This window comes from Neopelma chrysocephalum, unplaced genomic scaffold (genome assembly GCF_003984885.1).
Source record: "Neopelma chrysocephalum unplaced genomic scaffold, ASM398488v2 Primary Assembly neopelma1_25, whole genome shotgun sequence".
Lineage (NCBI taxonomy): Eukaryota > Metazoa > Chordata > Aves > Passeriformes > Pipridae > Neopelma > Neopelma chrysocephalum.
Genome location: NW_020897694.1, coordinates 41,602,125 through 41,612,400, shown reverse-complemented (window position 1 = coordinate 41,612,400; position 10,276 = coordinate 41,602,125).

Genomic DNA, 10,276 nt, shown 5'->3' with positions numbered 1-10,276 from the left:
TTGCTTGGTAGCTTCATCCAAGTGGAGAGTAGCACAGGAAATCCCTCAGACTTGAAGTGTTCCCTCTGACATGTGAGACCAGGGATGGACCACAGACACATTTTCTGGCTCACTGCTGCACACCAGCCAGGTCTAGGAGCAAACAGTGTGTGATGTGTATGGGATGGGGATGCTGTATTTGGTCTGGGCTGGAAACATTTGGAGGCCCTGCCTTATGAAGAGCTGGTCTCCATGCCCTGTGCTGAGTGAAGAGCTGGAGGAGCAGCACATGTCCTACATGAAGAAGCAAGTGGTCCTTCCTGACTGTCTAGGGGACATATGAGGGAGGTGGGTTTGCAGAAGAGTCCAGTTAGTGGATAATGTCCTTCTCCATATTTCACCCCATCTTAGACCAAGCTGCCCTTGGACTAATGACACTGTGAAGCTGTGGCAGAGATTTCTGAGGAGTCTTCTCCCAAGTCCCTATCTCAATTCTCTCACATGCCTTTCTTGGGCCACTGCAAGGGTTTCTAGGCAGAAGAATGTCAGGACCACCACTGGTTAGGGTTATTTGGGCTAACAGTGTAGAGGTCTTGTGGCTCTGATAGGGATGGCCTCAGCACCTGCATGTCCAATTTTCGCTCTCCCTTGACTTCCCCAGTCCTCCTGCTCTGCTCTGCTCATGCAGAGGAATTACCTGACAGGCTGGCGACCCACAAGGTGGTAACTGCACAATCCTAGCCTGTGTCAATGAGCTGCTGTCAGCTTTGGGCTTTCAGAGCTTTTCTAGGTGAGTTTTCTGGATGGCTTTCCATTAAAACATGCAGCTTCTCCCTGCTAAGACAATATCTCTCCTCAGATGTAAAAGCATTCCTCAAATGTTATGGTAAAAGGCACACAGGTGACACATTACACTGGGTCCACTTTTATTTCAGGAAGGTTATGGAGAAATGCTAGGTTTGTTCCAGGCAGAGGCTACCCTTCCTCTTCCCTGACAAAGTTGATACACTTTTATTTGACTGCAAAGAGCACATGGTGAGACTTGCTGTGGTGCTTCCCTGCACAGAACTGGGCAGCCAGGAGTCTCCACAAAGCAGTATGAATGGTGCTATTCTCTTGGAGGATGAGGCTCTTTTTCCTTGCAGACCCAGTGAGCAGGAACCTTCACTTTCTCTGCTGCATAACAATATGACAGCACAGCCTGTAGCTCACTGAAGTACAGCTTTCTTAAAGGAGGCTTTGTCCTGCCCAAAGGGAAATGACCAGCTCTCCTCCTACCAGGGTTACACTGATGTAATGCCACTTCTCATCTATCCCAGTGAAAGCAACTTTGTACTAAATATTTAGCCAGAGTCTTCTTCATTTGAGAAAGGCTGGTACCATGTAGTTTCCTAATAACTGATGGAGGTTTTAGGTTGTGGGCACTCTATGGTGCAGACTGACCAGTTTCTGAAAGGTCAGTGCAGGCCAGTGGACACAGTGCTACCCTTCAGTTCTTCCCCTAGGTCCCTTTATCCAAGATCTTTGAAGAAAAAAGGATGCAGGAGAGCTTTAGTGGTAGCTTTAGAAGTAGGGATATAAATGTAGAGATAAATAAGCAGCTGAAAAGAGGATATGGGTGAAGTCTGAGAGAAATTTATGTTGCGACCTACATTATTCAAAATACTTGTAAGTGATGTAGGAAGAAAAGCATCCATCATGAGATGAGAGGGATTGTTGGTCATAGAATCTAGAATTTCTTAGGTTGGAAAGTACCTCTAAGATTATTGAGTCCAACCGTTAACCCAGCACTGCCAAGTCCACCACTAAACTATGTCCCTAAGCGCCACATCTATAAAACTATCCCAAAATATCTGAACTGCAGCCAGGTGCAGACGGTTGCAGAAGGATCTCATGATACTGATTAACTGGAAATAAAGGCAGAGATGAAAAGCTGATGTTATTACATTTGCGATAATCTACTCAGGGAAAACAATCTAAACTACATACATATGCGTAATGGTGGGCTCTCTATTTCCTCTAACCACTTAAGAAAGGTCTGGAAGTGCTTTAAGAACATCAGTTCAGTGTTAAATAGTAAAGAGACTCTTGGTAATCTCTAGGAAAGGAAGCACAAAGCAGGATGCATCATTACACTATGAATTTATGATGCGTCGTCTTTTTGTATACTGCCATCTCATCTCAAAATGCTATCATGGAAATGGAAAAGAGGCACAGGAAATAACTAGAATTTGCTGTATAGACCTACTTCAAAAAAGTACTGAACAGAATATGATTCTTCTGCTTGGGAAATAGATGATTGAGGAGAAATATGATGTAGCTCTGTAAAATCGTATGCTGCATAAGAAAATTTATTCACTGCTTCTCTCAGAACTGGGGGTCACCAAATGAAATGTCAGAGACAGCGAATAAAAAGGACCACTTTTTCATGAAAATTGAATTTTCACAGAACACTTTTTTTTTCTGCTCATTGGCAAAGGATGTTGTAGAAGTCAGAACTATGAACAGTTTCAAAGATAATGAGATAAACTGATAAGGAAAGACGGTCAAGGGCTACAGAAAACTGGTGTGCAGATACACACTCTGGCTGGAACAGTGAGTTGGGCAGGAGCCAGCAGTGAGCCCTGGCAGCAGAGACAGCCAGCAGCATCTGGGGCTGCAACAGCAGGAGCACCACCAGGAGCTCGGGGCAGGGATTGTCCCCTCTGCCCAGCACTCCTTGTTAGAGCACATCTGGATACCACCATTTTGGTGCCCCAAAATGCAGAAAAACACTGAAAATCTGGAGTGAGTTCACCCCTGCTATGCTCAGGGCTGGAGCTTGGCCCCATTAGTAGAGACTGAGGCAGGGGGGCTTCTCCAGCCTGGGGCAGAGACAGCTTCAGGGGCACCTCACAGACACCCCAGTGCCTGTGGGGAGGGGATGGAGAGGAGGCAGCCAGGCCCTTCACAGCCGTGCATGGCAGGGCAGCAAGGTACAGCAGGCAGGAAATGAAATGAGAGGGGTTCAGTGTGGGTACTGAAACCTTTCCCATGAGGACAGGCTGAGCAGGGACAGGCAGACAGAGAGGCTGCACAGGGAGGTTGGGCAGGTTCCATCCTGGGGATTACGAGACCTGGTAGGGGAAAGCTCTGAGTGACCTGGTCTAACCTTACAGCTGGCCCTGCTTGGAGCAGAGGTGCATGAGGGACCTCCTGAGGTCCCTTCCAGCCTGAATTTCACAGTGATCCTATCCTCTGATCCTCTAATCCTAGTTCCTTTATGGAGAAATATGATATCAGAGAATATTGTCCCTGCATCTAACTCAATGTATCTGTTCATTTTAATGTGTTCTTACAAAGAAATAAATGTAGATAGTTAAAAAAAAAGTGAATTTGATTAAAAATGGAGCACAGTTCTGAAGATACCAGAGAACAATTCCATGAGAAGAAACCCTGGAGCCTTACAGTGACCTGAGCCTTATGACAATATGAATCTGTAATGGCAGTTGATTCATGTCTACCCTAGGGAGTTACTGCAAGGAAGAGAAAGTAGTTTAGGGCATCCACTCTGTCTTCTGCATCCTCAGCTGATTCCTTTTCCAAATTCCTATTACATGGCCGATCAATCACTCCTGCCCTGTGGCTGCAGAGGTGTCAATGAAAGCCTTCAGTGCCCTACACAGTTCTGAATGCACTTGGTGCATTCAGACTTATGTTCCTAGGCTGAGTTTGTAGGGTCTGTGGCTGGTTCAGCAATATCCATCCTTTTACAAGAAGGACAAACCAGCTCCTCCATCAAGTATTAGCCACATGCTGGCAAACTGTTGTTTTGCTCATGCAATTAGACTCTCTGAGATAGTTCTGTTTTCATGAGTCATTTTTGGATGATGCATATTCAATTTTACCCTCAGGTAGATTTTAGGCACAACCAGGTTTTCACAGGCAAAGAAGAAAACCTTGGTGACATTGCACCTGAAATCTAGACTTAGCTCTGCCATCAGACAATCCTAGAATTGCAGAATGGGTAAGGTTGGAAGAGATATCTGGTCCAACTTCCCTGCTCAAGCAGGGTCATCCTGGAGCACGTGGCACAGGATTGCATCTAGACGGTTCTTGAATATCTCCAGTGAGGGAGACTCCACAGCTTCTCTGGACAGCCTGTTCCAATTCTCGGTCACCTGCACAGTAATGAAGTTCTTCCTCATGTTCAAGTGGAATGACCAAGTTTGGAGCTGGCTTCCTCCCAAGTCTCCGAAACTTAGCGAAAGCCTTTTCCCTCTCCTCCCCTTTTGGGCAAAGGAAAGAAAAACAGTAGAAACTGAAAGAAACCAAACCCAAGCAAATTATACCTATATATATATATATATATATATATATATATATATTTCACATAAATCACAGTTATATACAGTGAGAATACGTTGTACAACCCCCCTCCAAAAAAAAGGAAAGGGAAAAGGGACAAAAAGGGACAAAACCAAAACAGATGTGCACAATCAAAACCCAGGAACTAACAAAATAAAGAACTAGCAAAATGAAATCTCACCACTTCCCTCAAGGAAAGCAGGGTCGCCAGACACAGCCAAATCTCTCCACCTCCCACGTGGCAGACAACAGCAGTCACTGCAGGCCTCAGCTTCCAGATAAGCAAGACCAACGCAGGGACCTGCTGTTCCCAAACCTCACCAGAAGAGAAGAGAGTGAAGGCTTCTCTTCCTTTCTTATTTATACCCCGGCTTATGTAGAAAAATGGGATGGAATACCTAGATATGACCACTTCCCTACCTACAAGCTGGTTTCCAGGAAGGCCTAAAACTATCACAGGAACTTCCTGTGTTCCAGGTTCTTCCCCTTGCCTCTCATCCTATTGCTTGGCACCACTGAGAAGAGTCCGGCTCCATCCCCTGGACACCCTCCCTTCAGATACTTATAGACACACTGATCAGGCCCCGTCTCAGTTGTCTCTTCTCAGCACTGAACAGGTCCAACTCCCTCAGCCTTTCCTTGTAAGAGAGATGCTCCAATTCCCTAATAATCTTCGTTGTCCTCCACCAGACCTCCAAGAGCTCTACATCTCTTTTGTACTGAGGACCCCAGAACTGGACACTATTGGTTATGTCTTAATCAATGCCTTGTTCCACTTTGTGTAAGAGCTGAGGAACAAGCTTAAAGAATTGTATCTTTCTATCCCTAAATGGCAATGCCTGAGTCACACTTTCAAGTTAATTAATATAGATGTTTCCAAAGTTTGGTACTACAAATCAAGCAAGACATTAATTTGAGACCGCAAGAGCCCTATATTTTTTTCCCTCTCAAGTCAGTTCCAAATGCTTCACTTTACACATTTCTCTTATTTTCAATTACAGTACCTTCTCAAGTAATTTGATTTCTTTCAAGTCTTCAATTCACATCCAACTTTCTCTCCAACAAATGTATGTGCCAGGTAACAGAAATGCATCCTAGGCTCCACCTTTCTACGGAGGCTTTAAAAGGTGTGTTTTGTCTTCATTACCTCTGAACTGACTAAAACAGTTCAGGAAAAGGTACACAGATCACATAAACACATGTAACCTGTGCAAGTGGGCTTTTGTTTGGGCCATCTCCTTTGGTTACAGCAGCTGCCCTAATCCAGCCACAGGAGTGATAGGAGTGCTTAATGTCAGAGTTCCAGCCTTATTTTGATAGAAATGTATTAATTTTAATTTGCAACATTAGCTGGTGTAACAGTGAAACCCAAGAAGGCTTCATCATTAGCTGGTCTAGGCTGATACTTATCACCCTCTCCTCTTCACTGAGGAATAGAGGTGCAGAAGGATAGGGCTTTAGATGCATGTGCAGCATGAATGGAGGGATGAAGGAACTGGAGTTCAAGGACTTCCTTAGAGTTGAGGACTTCCTCGGGACAGCCTTTGGTTGCTTTCGGACCCACCGGAGGTGTGTCAGGAAAGACTGGAGGACAATGAAATTTGCCAGTACATGTAGGCTATTCCTTCTGTGAATAAACTTGGGACTGAGGTGACAGTTTGGTTACCTTCCACATGTGCAATACTATATATTCAAAAAGGGAACAGTGGAGAAAAACACACACAAATTTATTACAACAAGCACTGACCTAAACTGCCCACATAACAATAAGGGTTTCAGGCAGTGAGGTGGTGCATGGCCCTCACTTAGAGTAGCAGAGATACGTGGTTGGACTCTGGGATATGTATTCATTCAGCCCATTGAGTCAGTAGCTTACTGAATAGGCAAAAATATTTCTTTGATGTTTTACTACAGCCACCTGTCAGAGGCTGGGTAGAGCAGTTAGCAATCCACATAGATCCCCAAGGAACTTTCTGCTGCCTTTGTTCATTTAATCATGGCAGCGAGTAAAGATGATTCAGGCTTTCATGAGAGCTGTATTAAGTGTTATGAAAGTGAGAGAGAGCTCTCCTGAGTCAGCTCTCCTGAATTTGTATGATCTGATCCCTACAGCTTGCACATGGGGACAGAGGTGCTACGGAGTGTTTGTCCTTCCTGCCAGGCGCCATGGCCCTGACAGATCACTGAGCGGGCAAGGCTCGCTCCTCTCGGGTGGTGCTGGGCAGATTGACTTCAGCGCCTGTGATGGAGAGCCACTACCAATTCCTGATGGCCATGGGAAACAGGTGTTCACACTTGCTCTCATTGCGGACATCAAAATAGAAAGCACGTTCCTATCTTCAGTCTCCTCAGCTAATGGTGGTTTATTTCTCTTTGGATTTGGTTTTTATGTGCACCCTGACTGATACCCATTGGTTTTATTTATTAAGTAATTGATGAGATTTTGCCTTTTTTTTTTGTCTTTGTTTCCTTGTTTTTGTTTGTTTGATAGATTTTTTTTCTCTCCCCATTTCACTGTAGTTGCAGTTAATTCAATAGCTCCCTAATTCAATAGCTCTGTCTCAGGATATGGCACCATACTCAGTCTGTCTCTTTGCCTATACAACGCCATTTCTTTCCTTTCAAAGACTTGTTTTCCTAACATCTAAATTGTGCAGAGAGGCCCATATGTTCCCATAGCCCATATGCACTAAACCATAGCAAATCATTACTTAAAAAAAGTGCTTTGCAGTCCCCTGTGCAAGCCAAAATGCACTCCTTGGCATGACACCACTCCCATTTACACTACAAAGTAATCTCAGGGAGAAGGCTCTCAAGAAGGCACCAGGGCTGATGTGCACATCAAAAATACAGGTGCCAGCAAAGACCACCTCAACCAGTACACTCAACATGAAGTATTCTGCAAGATAAAAACCTCCCACGTATTAAATGCTACACAAGACACACGCTGAACTCCCCTTTCTGCAATGTGCAATGATTAAACTCCTTCAGAGATTCCTAACTACACGGAAACCCACCTCTAGCCATTTGGAGCAGAAAACGGATTGTGCGGGAGCACACAAAGTGCTTGCTTGGGCTTCATTAAATGCCTTCCCCACTTTGGTTTTGTCCTTTCCCATTTCTTTGTCTGTGTCACACACCTGTTCTCACAACTGTCTCCCAGTTTACTCCCCTCACGATTTGAGAAGGGACTTTGTTTTCACTTTACCAGCATAGCTCCTTGAAAATCTCAGTAATGAAATTATGGGAGGCACTAGAGCTTGTTTCTGACCTGCCACAAAGAACCACCTACTCCCTCTTGGCAGTCCCTGGCTTCTGCCGAGTAGGGAAACTGCACCTTGTCAGCAGCCCAAGGCAGGGCTGGGGAACATCTGTTTGCTGCAGGCAGTCAGGAAGGAGCTGTGCTACATCTTGCTAGGAAGAGCCATGTGGTTCTGCTCACCTTTGGGCTCAGACACTGGGAAGGGACAGAGGGCCAAAGTAGCTGCTGGAAGGGTTCTTTCAATCTCTTAACTGGTTATCCTCTGTTTCTGTCCTGTTTAATCCAGATAATTCTTTTCAGGTGGGAAATTGAATATGGAGTCTGCTTCTCACTCCAGACTCTTCCTGTAGAATATAGGCTACCACAAAGTAGTGAAGCCCTCTCTGGGACTGAGATCTCCTTCCCATTCTCCTTCCTCATGTAAGCCCTGCACCTCCATAGCTGTGGTTTCATTTCCCCAAGTATTGTTTTTCCTTGTTTTGGTTTGGTTTCTTTTTGAAAAAAGATTCGGAATAATCAATTTTGGTTTCTCTCTCCTCTCTTTGCCAGTACCTCTGCACTTTCAGTTTTAGGGTATTGCCCAAGCTCTGTACGCCCCCACAGAGTGGCAGAACAGAGAGTCCAGAGTGGGGTGAGAGCAGAGCTGCACTCTGGGCTGCAGACAAGAAATAGTGTAATGATGGATGGGGAAACACACATTTGTGCTCACTGGGAAGTCAGAAGGGGATCTGAAAATGAGACCTGAGGTAAAGGGAAGAGCTTTTTCAGCCTGACATGCTACAGAAGCAGGATGTGGAGGAAGACTGTCCTTAAATGTAAATAAATAAATCAATCAATTTTTTCTTGCAAATAATCACAGTGGGACACAATCCGTAACGTTCATATTATTTGATATTTTTGAATGTGTTCCTATGGAAAGTGTGTAGAAGAGGAGAAAAGACAACATCTTGATGTTAGTGCCACCATGTTGGAGCTGCTGCTGGGGGCTGTGACTTTTGGTCCCATCCTATCATGGGCTCACCACATGAGTCCTGGATTATATTCTTAATTTCTTAGTATTGTTGTTGTTACTGTCATTATTACTATAATTCTTGGAATCCCTACCACTAGACTAGGACATCACTGCACTAGATACCATCTAAACACACAATCAAAAACATCAGTCTTTGTCTCCAAGTGAATGCAAACTATACCTAGGACAAGAGATGAGTAGTGGATACAGGCAGGCAGTTCAAGAAATCAGACAAAGAGCGCTGGTCAAGGTGATAGGTTTTAGTACCAACCCATCAGTGATCCAAAAAGTATATAAAGGGGTTTTTTAAGGCAGTTCTTCAAGGAAGCATCCTAAGGAGCACAGTAAAGTAGACTAGTATATGCGTGAAAGAGGAGTTTCCCTCAGCATGGGAGCTTGCACAGGAAAACCCTGAAGATGTATGCTTAAAAATTCAGCAAGTGGGTGAAGGAGCTGGCAGGATGACCCTTGCAGAGTCAGCAAGTTCAGACTGTACTGAGTGATGGGTGATAAGGACTGGAAATGAAAGAAAGGCCTTGAAATTGATAGGAAATTGCATGTATTTGACATGTAGTGAAGGAGCCCAAGGAGGAGATAGGGGAAGGTTTGATGCAATCAAACCAATAGGTAGGAAATAGTTGTGAATGCACTGACGGCCTTCTCGTCCTGACCTCCTGACCTCACAAAATTCAGACTTAATGTATATACAGTATCTTGTGTATATTTCAGGCACTTCAATGGTGCACCAGATGTGACGGCAGATCACTTGGAGGTTTGGAGTCCTTCTGATACCCATGAGTTCCCCATGGACCTCTGCTCCTGGCCATCAGGATACAACATTTCCAGTTCCTCAAGCCCATGTTGTGCTTAGATTGGGCAAATTAATTTGTTGCTTAAGCAAAAGGGAAACCAAACATCTGTACCAGGTAAAATGGGCACTGTGTGTTGTTTGTACCAGGTACAGACTCAGGCCTCTTGAAAGCAAATGACCGTGGGATGTGTAACTGCTCTAATTCTGGAAAGGTTGTATCTTGCTTGTCATAGCAGACTTTAGTGTTTGCATTCGCATTTTCCTTTTTTTCCCCCCTTGCTATTCCACCTATTGCTCCCAGGAGTAATATACCTGAAGACACAGGTTTGAGAGCATGTGTTTAAACTGGTATTGATCATTGTCCTGAGATGACACTAAATGAAACACCATTTCTGGAAGCATTTCCCTTCATTTAAAACCAGTTTTACTTTATGCATATTTCAGCCTTTCAGTGGTTTCCCTGACAGAACCAGGGTGATGATATAATAAGTCAGAATTTATTCAGTGCCTAGATAAATTCCTCAAATTCAGTACAAACTGATTTGGAGTAGAGCATCTGAGTTTACACAGCTTGGGAGCACATCTATCCTGAAATCTCTGGATTTCTCATCACTGGAATTCATCTTGTCTCATCACTGGACTTCTGGATTTATCTTTCTCTACTGGAAAACCTCTGGCGAATCCTTGAGAATATCTATCTCAAAGAGATACCAAGAATTCCACCTTTCTGCCCCTTTCTCCTCTTTATCCACTGTGTGGATAGTTCATTTGTCATTTTCTGAATTCTTTCAGGACAGGCAGTCTTATTCCTGTTTGCTGTCTTCAGTCTCAAACTACCCAGCTATCTGGTCCAAGAGGTCACCTG